Source organism: Piliocolobus tephrosceles, chromosome 21 (assembly GCF_002776525.5).
Source record: "Piliocolobus tephrosceles isolate RC106 chromosome 21, ASM277652v3, whole genome shotgun sequence".
NCBI classification, from domain to species: Eukaryota; Metazoa; Chordata; class Mammalia; order Primates; family Cercopithecidae; genus Piliocolobus; species Piliocolobus tephrosceles.
Window position 1 is genome coordinate 9,694,006 of NC_045454.1, and position 12,971 is coordinate 9,706,976.

The following is a 12,971-nucleotide window of genomic DNA, read 5'->3' on the forward strand; positions in this document are numbered from 1 at the left end:
CCAGCACTTTGGGAGGCCAAGGTGGGTGGATCATTTGAGGTCAGGAGTTCAAGACCAGCCTGACCAACAGGCTGACCCCAAAGCTGCCGTGAGCTATGATTGCCTCACTGCACTCCAGAGGGAGACCCTGTCTCTAAACATAAATACATAGATAAATAAATAAACAAACAGAGAAATGAAGGAGAGGGAGATATTGTACATAAAAGAATTTAAGAAAATTCAAGAAATTTTCTCAGAACAAATGACATGAAGATACAATTGAAAGACCCAGCAGTGAAAACAGATCAGTGGCCACATGCAGCAGCTCACACCTGTAATCCCAGCATTTTGGGAAGCCAAGGCAGGAGGATCGCTTGAGCCCAGGAGTTCAAGACCAGCCTGGAAAACATAGTGAGAACCTGTCTCAAAAAAAAAAAAAAAAAAGAAAGAAAGAAAGAAAGAAAAGAAAGAGAAAAGAAAGGAAAGCAGGCCGGGCGCAGTGGCACACATCTATAATCCCAGCACTTTGGGAGGCTGGGATGGGTGGATCACCTGAGGTCAGAAGTTTGCAACCAGCCTGACTAACATGGTGAGACCCTGTCTCTACTAAATACAGAGAAATTAGCTGGGCATGGTGTCACATGCCTGTAATCGGAGCTACTTGAGAGACTGAGACAGGAGAATTGCTTGTACCCGGGAGGCAGAGGTTGCAGTGAGCCGAGATTGTGCCATTGCACTCCAGCCTTGGCAACAAGAGTGAAACTCCGTCTCAAAAAAAAAAAAAAAAAAAAACAAAACAAAACAAAAAAACAGATCAAGACATGTCACTGATAAATGTCAGTCCACCAAGGACAATTCTATATCCAGCCGTACTGTCCATCAAGTACAAGGACAGAAAAAAGACTTTTCAGATTTGCGATGTCTCCAAAAATATACCCACTATGTGCCTCTGTCAGGAAGCTCAAAAGAACAAGGAAGCAAAACCCAGAAAGAGTTAGAATTTGTGCTACAACAGTATCCAAACCAGAGATGAAGGGATGAAGGTGAAATGTGATCCCAAGATGGCGGCTGTGCCCCAGGCTGGAGCAGGCCATAAGGCCACAAGAGCAACATCTTCAATAAGATGAAATTGACAAGGCCAGGCACAGTGGCTCACACCTGTAATCCCAGCACTTGGGAGGCCAAGGTAGGCAGCTCACTTGAGGCCGGGAATTTGAGACCAGGAATTTGAGACCAACCTGTTCAATATGGTGAAACCTCACTCTACAAAAAATACAAAAATTAGCTGGGCGTGTGCTGCATAACTGTAATCCCAGCTATTTGGGAGGCTGAGGCATGAGAATTGCTTGAACCCAGGAGGCAGAGGCTGCAGTTAGCCGAGATCGTGCCACCGTGCTCCAGCCTGAGTGACAGAGTAAGACCCTGTCTCAAAAAAAAAAAAAAGAAATTAACAGAGTGTCTGATACTTCTAACATATTAAGTATATTAAGATACTTCTGAATATATTAAGAAGAGATTTAGACAGTTAACAGATAATTTGGGTTTGAATTAGTTAACCACAAAGAAAACTCAGCCATGAAGCAACTGAAAAAAGAAAGAAAATGAAAAAAGACAAAACGACAGTTACTAACTCAAGAAAAATAGACCAGGCAGCCGGGTGCGGTGGCTCACGCCTATAATCCCAGCATTTTGGGAGGCCAAGGCAGGCGGATCACGAGGTCAGGAGATTGAGACCATCCTGGCTAACATGGTGAAACCGCGTCTCCACTAAAAGTACAAAAATTATCCGGGCATGGTGGCGGGTGCCTGTAGTCCCAGCTACTCTGGAGGCTGAGGCAGGAGAATGGCCTGAGCCCGGGAGGCGGAGCTTGCAGTGAGCGGAGATCGCGGCACTGTGCTACAGCCTGGGAGACAGAGCGAGACTCCGTCTCAAAAAAAAAAAGAAAGAAAAAGAAAAATAGACCAGGCATGGTGGCTAACACCTGTAATCCCAACACTGGGAGCCTGAGGTGGGCAGATCTCTTGAGTTCAGGAGTTTGAGACCAGCCTGGCCAATATGGTGAAACCCCATCTCGGCTGGGCAAATATGGCTCACGCTTGTAATCCCAGTACTTTGGGAGGTGAGGCAGGCCGATCACTTGAGGTCAGGAGTTTGAGACCAGCCTGGTCAGCATGGTGAAACCCCACCTCTACTAAAAATACCAAAATTAGCTGGGTGCAGTGGCGCAGGCCTGTAGTCCCAGCTAATCGGGAGGCTGAGGCAGGAGAGTCACTTGAACCCGGAAGGCGGAGATTGCGGTGAGCCGAGATCATGCCACTGCACTCCAGCCTGGGCGACATAGTGAGACCCTGTCTCAAGAAAAAAAAGAAGAAAGAAAAACAAAGAATTGTGTAGGAGAGGAAAGTAATCATGGTTTACTACTGTGGCAGCTGTGAGAGCATTTACATAGTCATAACATGTAAACACTGAATATTCATCTAGACAGAGTCACAATGTGGGAGGTTGAGTTGATTTAAATAAGAGTATGAGTATGTCTTCCATAGTGAGAAGCGGATGGAAAATGCTTAAAATTGAAAAATCAAGAGGTAGTCATACAAACATGGTATTTAGAGATAGGGAGATAAATCGCAAAATGACACAATAAACAAGGTGAAGGTAGATTCTTTTGGGGTGAGAGAAATGGAGGGTGCCATTTTTTTCCTTAAAGAGAAAATTCTTGCCAGGCACGGTGGCTCGTGCCTGTAATCCTGGTGCTTTGGGAGGCTGAGGCAGGAGGATCACTTGAGCCCAGGAGTTCAAGATCAGCCTAAGAAACATAGTGAGAACCTCGTCTCTACACACACACACACACACACAGACACAAATTTAAAAATTAAAATTAGGCCGGGTCTGGTGGCTTGTGTCTGTATTCCCAGCACTTTGGGAGGCCAAGGTGGTCAGATTACCTAAGGTCAGGAGTTCGAGACCAGCCTGGCCAACATGGCGAAACCGTGTGTCTACTGAAAATACAAAAGTTAGCTGGGCGTGGTGGCAGCTCCTGTAATCCCACCTACTCAGGAGGCCGAGGCAGGAGAATCGCTTGAACCCATGAGGCGGAGGTTGCAGTGAGCCAAGATTGCACCACTGCACTCCAGCCTGGGTGACAAAGCAAGACTCCATCTAAATAAAATAAAATAAAATAAAATAAATCAGATGTGGGGGTGCACACCTGGAGTCCCAGCTGCTTGAGAGGCTGAGGCGGGAGGATCGCTTGAGCCCAGGAGCTTGAGGCCGCAGTGAGCTATGATTGTGCCACTGCACTCCAGCCTGGGTGACAGAGTGCGACCTTGACTCCAAAACCAAACTAAACTAAACTAAAATTCTTGTATTTGACTCTCCAAACTATGTGGATGGAGAACTCTGATAAATATAGAACTAAAAATTAGAAAAAAAAAAAAAAAAAGTAACAAGGGATACTGGGGAAAAAGAATTCAGCAGAAGCAGGAAATCAGAGCAAGAGGTGACAATGAGAAACACAGGGGTGTCCTTTGTGAATCATGGAGCTTCCAGGGAGGGGACAAAAGGAGTGATTCTGGGTTGCTCAGGACACATGTGAGGCAATATAGCCTAGTGGTGAGAACCTGGGCTGCAGAACTGGGCTATCAGGGTTCAAGTCCTAGTTCTGCCACTTAGCAGATGCAGGAAGCTTGCTGTTCCTCATGTTTCCAATAATACCCACCTAAGATTTTTATGAGATCTTAAGGGTTTGTGTTCCCTCCCCCAAATTCACAAATTGAAGTCCTAGCCCCCGGTACTTCAGAATGCGACCTTATTTGTAGATAGGGCCTCTACAGAGGGAATCCAGTTAAAATGAGATCATTAGGTTGGGTTCTAGTCCAGTATGACTAGTGTCCTTATAAAAAGGGGAACTTGGGCTGGGCATGGTGGCTCATGCTTGTAATCCAAGCACTTTGGGAGGCTGTGGCAGGCAGATCACCTGAGGTCAGGAGTTCGAGACCAGCCTGAGCAACATGGTGAAACTCCGTCTCTACTAAAAATACAAAAATTACCTGGGCTTGGTGGCACACGCCTGTAATCCCAGCTACAGGAGGGCGGCTGAGGCAGGAGAATCACTGGAACCTGGGAGGTGGAGGTGCAGTGAGCCAAGACTGTGCCATTGTACTCCAGCCAGGGTAACGAGAGTGAAAGTCCACCTCAATTTAAAAAAAAAAGAGGGAGGGGACTTGGCCCGGTTCGGTGGCTCACACCTGTAATCCCAGCACTTTGGGAGGCCGAGGTGGGTATATCACCTGAGGTCAGGAGTTCGAGACCAGCCTGGCCAACATGGCGAAAACCCATCTCTGCTAAAAATACAAAAATTACCTGGGCGTGGTGGCGGGTGCCTGTAATCCCAGCTACTGGGGAGGCTGACCAGAAGAATCGCTCGAACCCGGGAGGCGGAGCTTGCAGTGAGTGAGCCAAGATTGCGCCACTGCACTCCAGCCTGGGTGACAGAGACAGACTCTATCTCAAAAAAAAAAAAAACGGGATGTTCATAATGACCAAATACTGGCAATAACCTGAATGTCCACCAGCAGTAGAATGAAAGAATTATGGTACATTTATATAATTGTATACTCAATGATATTCAGCAATGAAGGAACAATCTGGTGATAACATTAAGGAAAATAAGCCAGACAGAAAGGTATTGTATGCACTGTTTGACTCCGTTTAGAGGATGTTCGAAATCAGGCGAAACTAATTATGTGATATTCTATGGCGACTGGAGGGGCAGGAGAAGCTTTAGGAGAAGCTGGGAAATTCACCATATCTCAGTCTGGACCTGGTCACATGGCTGTCTATGAATGTATAAATAATGAATTACATGCTTTTTGTGCCCCACTGTACCTCACTGTATCTTTGTATGTATCTCAATAAAAAAAAAGATGAAAAATATCTATAAAAAGACACGGGATGAGGTCTCAGCTATTTTTACTTATTAAAGGCTGGTGATGTGGCTGACATTTGTATAGGGAAAAAAAACACAGGTATCCTGCTTTCTCTGAACTCAAGGCGGGGACAGATTTAGGTTCATTTTGAGAGATGGGGCTGGTCTCTCTTGCTAGTCACATTCTCACCACTTGCTATCCAAAACTTGGGAACCAAGTAGATTCAGAAAGTGGCATCGGCTGGGTATGGTGGCTGACACCTGTAATCCCAGCACTTTGGGAGGCCGAAGCAGGTGGATCACTTAAGGTTAGGAGTTCAAGACCAGCCTGGCCAACATGGTGAAATCCCATGTCTACTAAAAATACAAAAATTAGCTGGGGGTGGTGGTATATGCCTGTAATCCCAGATAGTCGGGAGGCTGAGGCAGGAGAATCGCTTGAACCCGGGAAGCAGAGGTTGCAGTGAGCCGAGATTGCATCACTGCACTCCAGCCTGGGTGACAGAGCGAGACTCCATCTCGTGGGATTTCCCCTGCTCCCCACCGAGAGTCTCTGAATTCTTGCTCTCCAACTGCAAGGACTGAGCAAGCTGGCAGTGTGAGGTATCCCTGAAGGGGTAAAAGAGGACAGTGATTCTGTTTGCAGCCATCCCTGCCTTCTGAGGAAGGTGCAAGTGAAGTAGGGGTGGGAGGTGGCAGCCTGGAAAGGCACCCTGCTTTGCCTGAGAGAGAGAGAGAGAGAGAGAATCTGGAATTCTCAGGGTCCTTCCTGGAGGGAAGGGCTGGGGAGGAATAAAACGGAAGAAGCGGGAAGAGGGAGGGATGAGTCAGCAGGCTGGCTGGGGAGAATGCCCTGAATAAGGAAGTGAAAAAGTCCCAGGGTCCTGGGGTGCGGCCAGCGCCCTTTTATGTTTTCTATTCATTACGTTCACTAGGAAACTTTTTGCGTTTGGGTGATGTTGACCTGGGCGGTCCAGTGTGGCAGTGATACGCCACTAGGGCTATGGATCACTTGAAATGTGGCCGCTCTGAACCGAGATGTGTTGTGAGTGTGAAATGCCACTGATTTCAAAGACAGCATGTGGGAAAAAAAAGTATGCAAACGGTCTCAACCATGTTTATACTGATTACGTGTCAAAATAATATTTTGGACATAGGCAAAATATATTATTAAAAGTAATTTCTAGCCAGGCACGGTGGCTCACACCTGTAATCCCAGCACTTTGGGAGGCCAAGGCAGGCAGATCACGAGTTCAGGAGATGGAGACCGTCCTGGCTCCATCGAGACTCCATCTCAAAAAAAAAAAAAAGTAATTTCACCAACTTTTTATTGTTGTTGTTGAGACAAAGTCTTGTTTTGTCGCCCAGGCTGGAGTACAGTGGCCCGATCTCGGCTCATTACAACCTCTGCCTCCCGGGTTCAAGCAATTCTCCTGCCTCAGCCTCCCGAGTAGCTGGGACTACAAGCACCCGCCACCATGCCCAGCTAATTTTTGTATTTTTAGTAGAGACCGAGTTTCACCATATTGGTCAGGCTGGTCTCGAACTCCTGACCTCAAGTGATCCACCTGCCTTGGCCTCCCAAAGTACTGGGATTACAGGTGTGAGCCACCTAGCCCAGCTTCACCTGCTTCTTCTTCTTCTTCTTTTTTTTTTTTTTTTTTTGAGACTGAGTCTTACTCTGTCACCCAGGCTGGAGTGCAGTGGTGTGATCACGGCACACTAATCAACCTCTGCCTCCCGGGTTCAAGCGATTCTCCTACCTCAGCCTCCTGATTAGCTGGGATTACAGGCACGCACCACCACAGTAGGGCTAATTTTTGTATTTTTAGTAGAGACAGGGTTTCACCATGTTGGCCAAGCTGGTCTCGAACTCCTGACCTCAGGTGATACACCCGCCTCGGCCTCACAAAGTGCTGGGATTACAAGCGTGAGCCACCGTGCCCGGACACCTGCTTCTTTTTAGGTCTTTTTATGTGGCCACTAAAAACTTAGAATTGCACTTCAACGCATGCCGCATTCATTCTAAGGGACAGTGCTGTTCCCAGTCTTCAGTCCACAGCCCTGCTTACCGCCAGTGGGGGTTTATGTGAGGGTTAAGGGAGGGGTGGGTTCCAATTCTGGTAAATAGGCCCTGGAACTGGGAAGACAAACTGTGGCCAGTGAGATGGTCCAGAAAGTGAATTAAATCCTGCAAAAAGGAGCTAGAAGCCAGGGTGACTGTGAGAAGCCCAGGAATTTGCAGAATTCTCAGGAAGAGGGGTTGGAGCCAACATCATCTAGATCCAGGGCATGAAGACCCTGAATGACATCAGGGTGAAGGGAAGCAAAGGAAGAGATGACGAAGGGAAAAAAGTACAAGTGAGAGAAAGAAGAGAAGGAGGAAGAGGAAGAAAGGAACAAGAGAAGAGAAGAAGGCAAGGAGGGAAGAAAAATAACAGAAAATATTTTTAAAATACAGTTTTAGTTCTACAGTCTGTTATGACAGCCACTAGCCAGATGTAGTTATTGAGCTCTTGAAATACGCCGAGTTCGAACTGACATGTGCCATGAGGATAACTATACACTGGATCCCCCACCAAAAAGTACCAATAAAAACATAAAATATCTTATTAATGTTTATATTGATTGCATGTCAAAATAACGTTTTGGAACTATTGGAGTACATAAAATAAATTTTGAGGCCAGGTGTGGTAGCTCAAACCTGTAATCCCAGCACTTTGGGAGGCCAAGATGGGCAGATCACCTGAGGTCAGGTGTTGGAGACCAGCCTGACCAACATGGTGAAACCCCGTCTCTATTAAAAATACAAAAAAAAAAAAAAAAAATTATACAGAAAGCAATAGAGTGACAGTCATACTTCTAAATATATATACATACATACAATAAAATACAAAAAAAAAAAAACTTATCCAGGCATCATGGCACATACTTGTACTCCCAGCTACTCGGAAGGCTGAGGGAGGAGAATTGCTTGTACCCGGGAGGCAGAGATTGCAGTGAGCCAAGATCGCACCACTGCACCCCAGCCTGGGCGAGAATGAGACTCCATGTCAAAAAAACAAAAATCATAAAGTAAATTTCAGGCCGGGCGTAGTGGCTCACGCCTGTAATACCAGCACTTTGGGAGGCCGAGACAGGCGGATCATGAGGTCAGGAGATCGAGACCATCCTGGCTAACACAGTGAAACCCCGTCTCTACTAAAAATACAAAAAAAAAAATTAGCTGGGTGCAGCGGCGGGTGCTTGTAGTCCCAGCTACACGGGAGGCTGAGGCAGGAAAATGGCGTGAACCCGGGAGGCGGAGCTTGCATTGAGCCGAGATTGCGCCACTGCACTCCAGCCTGGGCAACAGAGTGAGACTCCGTCTCAAAAAATAATAATAATAATAAAATAAAATAAAAATAAATTTCAGTGTGTCTACTAGAAAATTGTAAATGATGCAGGAGGTTCCCCAGCACTGCTCTAAAAAGACAGAAGGAAACCCCTCAAACCACTGACATCAAGGAATGGGGAGGGACAGTTCTTCATTTTGACAATAACCAAGTGTTGGCAAAGAAATGATTAATGAAAGGGAGAAAAGGGAATTGAGAAAGGAAAAACTTCATTCCCCACGCAGGGGAATGTGAAGGAAGACTACAGGTGCCCGGCACAAGAGGGCTCTCCAGATGGGGGAGCCCTGGGAAGAGGGCTGAGGGGCCCATCAAGCTTCAAAGCTGACGAGAAGGCATGAGGCTGGTGAAAGAAGGGTGATTAGAGACAAATGTAAGGCTTTTCCTGAGCATAGGGTCCTCGCACCTTTGAATGCGGAAGACGAGCTGGGTGAACCACATGACCACGGCCCACCCCACCATGCTGCTGATTGGTCCATGCTGGCATAGACACTTGACCCTCCCCCCCGAGCTGGACCAATCAGATCCTCAGTATGTGGGGCTGTGACACGGAACCGTTTCCCAGAGCCACTTGATGGGCAGGAGGGATTGTTGACACCCGTAATAGGGAGTCGGAAATTCAGGCTCAGGAGCAAGTAAGGGGTGTAGCTCCCATTGGAACCCAGGACTATCTGGTTCTTTTTTTTTTTTTTTTTTTTTGCAACAGAGTCTTGCTCTGTCGCCCACGCTGGAGTGCAGTGCAGTGGCGCGATCTCGGCTCACTGCAGCCTCCGCCTCCCAGATTTAAGCAATTCTCTCGCCTCAGCCTACGGAACAGCTACGATTACAGGTGTGCACCACCACACCTGGCTAATTTTTGTCTTTTTAGTAGAGATGGGGTTTCGCCAAGTTGGTCAGGCTGGTCTTGAACGCCTGACCTTAAGTGATCCGCCCGCCTCAGCCTCCCAAAGTGCTGGGATTGTAAGCATGAGCCTCTGGGCCCGGCCTCCATCTAGTTCTAAACTCACTGCTGTTAAGCATCCCCAGGATGCTGCGAGTAACTCCCAGGCCATGGGGCATCCTATGGGGAGATGTAGAAAACCGTCCTCCAGAGAGAAGGGAGTGAGATGGGGTGCAACTTGGAAGCAAACAGAGCTGGACAGAAAGACGGCCAGAGAGAAACGCCATGTTTCAAGATCTGATATACTTTAAGGGGTAGATATTTATAACATCTGTGTGTTTTCCACCTCCCTCCATTAGAAGGGAGGCTTCAAGTTACCAGGGACCTAGACATCTGGCACAGAGCTGAACACATCAAAGGTACTTGGTAAGTACTTCTTGAAAGTAATGAATGGATGGATGAATGCACAATGTAAAAAATTTACTTTTCACTGGGCGCGGTGGCTCACACCTGTAATCCCAGCACTTTGGGAGGCCAAGGCAGGTGGATCACGAGGTCAGGAGATCGAGACCATCCTGGCTAACACAGTGAAACCCCGTGTCTACTAAAAATACAAAAAATTAGCCGGGCGTGGTGGCGGGTGCCTGTAGTCCCAGCTACTGGGGAGGCTGAGGCAGGAAAATGGCGTGAACCCAGGAGGCGGAGCTTGCAGTGAGCCCAGATCGCGCCACTGCACTCCAGCCTGGGGGACAGAGAGAGACTCCGTCTCACAAAAAGAAAAAAAATTTATTTTTCCCATTCTGTGCTGTGTGTTAACATCTCTGTCTATAATTCTACAAATTCAATACCTACTTTAGGCCTCAGGCAAGGGGGTGTTGTCCTGAGCCCCATTTTTTTTTTGTGAAACAGAGTGTTGCTCTTGATGCCCAGGCCAGAGTGCAGGCACGATCTCGGCTGACCACAACCTCCGTCTCCCAGGTTCAAGCGATTCTCCTGCCTTAGCCTCCAGAGTAGCTGGGATTACAGGTGCATGCCACCACACCCAGCTAATTTTTTGTATTTTTAGTGGAGATGGGATTTCACCATGTTGGCCAGGCCACCCACCTCAGTCTACCAAAATGCTGGGATTACAGGCAGATTTCAGATTGTTAATGGTATTTTTAAGCTATCATGCCAGCCCTGGACTTCTTATTGGAGAGGTAAAGAAACCTCTGTCTGTTAAAGCACTCCTAGCTGATGTGGGAAACTGACCTATTTTGTTAACTGTTGTTATCCAGTGCAGGAGCTATACCTGGCATAAAGTTGGTGCTCTTAAATTTTTCTTTTTTTTTTTTTTCGAGACAGGGTCTTGCTCTGTTACCCAGGCTAGAGTATAGTGGTGCAATCATAGATCACTGCAGCCTCCATCCCCTCGGCTCAATGATCCTTCGACCTTAGCCTCCCAAGTAGGTGGGACTACAAGTGTGCACTATGACGCCTGGCTAATTTAAAAATATTTTGTTAGCCAGGTGCGGTGGCTCACGCCTGTAATCCCAACACTTTGGGAGGCCGAGGCAGGTGGATCACCTGAGGTCAGTAGTTCCAGACCAGCCTGACCAACATGGCGAAACCCCGTCTCTACTAAAAATACAAAAATGAGCTGGGTGTGGTGGTGGGCACCTGTAGTCCCAGCTCCTTAGGAGGCTGAGTCAGGAGCATGGCTTAAACCTGGGAGGCAGCGGTTGTAGTGAGCCGAGATTGCACCACTGCACTCCAACCTGGGCGACAGAGCGAGATTCCATCTCAAAAAAAAAAAAAAAACATTTTTTTTTTTTGTGAGTCAAGGGGTCTCACTATGTTTCACAGGCTGGTCTTGAACTTCTGGTCTTCAGTGATCCTCTCACCTTGGCCTCATGAAGCTTTAGGATTATAGGTGTGAGCCACTGCAACGGGCATTAGAAATTTTTTAAGCCAGGCATGGTGGCTTATGCCTCTAATCCCATAATTTTAGGAGGCTGAGGCAGGCAGAACCCCTCATGTCAGGAGTTCAAGACCAGCCTGACCAACAGGGCGAAACCACGTCTCTACCAAAAATACAAAAATTAGCCAGTCATAGTAGTGCACACCTGTAATCCTAGCTACTCAGGAGGCTGAGGTGGGAGAATTGCTTGAACCCAGGGGACAGGGAGGTTGCAGTGAGCTGAGATCGAATTACTACACTCCAGCCTGGGTGACAGAGGGAGACCCTGTCTCCAAACAAACAAACAAAAACAGAAATCAGATCATACCCTTCCTTACATAAAGTCTCCACTCCCCAAAGCTTCTCACTGCCCTTAGTATAAAGTCCAGCCCTGACCTTGGCCTCCTGCCCAGAATCCTCCCCTCATCTACCTCTCACCTCAGCTCCTTGCCCTTCACCCACACTGGCCTTCTTGCTGTTCCTCCAGTAAACCAACACCACACCTTCCTCAGGCCCTTTGCACACCCTGTTTCCTCCACCTGAAGGCTTTGCTTCCGGAAGTCCACCTGGCTAGCTCTTTCACCTCCTGCAGGGCTCTGCACAAATGTCACCTCCTCCGAGAAGCCTGCCCTGAACACCCTGGTGAAAATGTCCCAGCCCAGCCATCCTCTAGCTCACCATCACTTTCTGAAAAGATCTTGATTTTTCTGTTTGAATGTTTATTGTTCATTTCCCACCTCTACACCTACGAATCGGGTCTATTTGTTCACTGCCCAACGTAGAGTAGAGGAGAAGAAAAGTGCACACAGAAGGACTAAGTAAATGCAGGACAGGGAGAGAGTTACTGTGCTCAGCCTTATTGAAATCGTGGCTGCACTTTGGGGCCTCAACTCAACTTTTTAAATTTTGTTTTCTTTTTGAGATGGAGTCTTTCTCTGTTGCCCAGGCTGGAGTGCAGTGGCGCAATCTCAGCTCACTGCAACCTCCACCTCCTACATTCAAGCGATCCTCCTGCCTCCGCCTCCCAAGCTGCTGAGATTATAGGCGCCCGTCACCTCGCCCGGCTAATTTTTGTATTTTAAGTACAGACAAGGTTTCTCCATGTTGGCCAAGCTGTTCTCGAACTCCTGACCTCAAATGATCTGCCCGTCTTGGCCTCCCAAGGTGCTGGGATTACAGGCGCCTGTCCCCGCACCCAGCCTAATTTTTTTTTTTCCTCGAGACGGAGTCTCGCTCTGTCACCCAGGCTGGAGTGCAGTGGTGTGATCTCGGCTCACGGCAAGCTCTGCCTCCCAGGTTCAGGCCATTCTCCTGCCTCAGCCTCCCAAGTAGCTGGGACTACAGGCGCCTGCCACCAAGCCCAACTAATTTTTTGTATTTTTTTTTTTTTTAGTAGAGACGGGGTTTCACTGTGTTAGCCAGGATGGTCTCGATCTCCTGACCTCGTGATCCGCCCGCCTCGGCCTGCCAAAGTGCTGGGATTACAGGCGTGAGCCACCACACCTGGCCATAATTTTTTAAGTAGAGACGGGGTTTCACTATGTTGGCCAGGTGGTCTCCAACTCCTGACCTCAGGTGATCTGCCCACCTCCGTCTCCCAAAGTGCTGGGATTATAGGCGTGAGCTACCGAACCTGGCCTCTGAATTTAACTTCATCTCTATGATCTGCAAAAGGGATGTAAAAAGATAAGAAACACAATCTAAGCATTGATTCCAGTGAGTTCAGGTCTAATGATAATGATAATATTAGCAAACATCTAATGATAATATCAGCAAACAGTGCACCGGGCCCTGTTCTAAATAAATAAATAAATGTTCTGAATGGATTAACTAGTTTAATTCCCCCCTTTTTT

At 47.5% G+C, this 12,971-nt stretch overlaps 1 protein-coding gene across 1 annotated transcript in view; it reads right to left on the reverse strand.

The window, feature by feature from the left end:
* The window catches only part of GRIN2D (glutamate ionotropic receptor NMDA type subunit 2D), a 51,562-nt gene that overhangs the window by 13,522 nt on the left and 25,069 nt on the right, over positions 1-12,971 (reverse strand). The window lies entirely within an intron of this gene.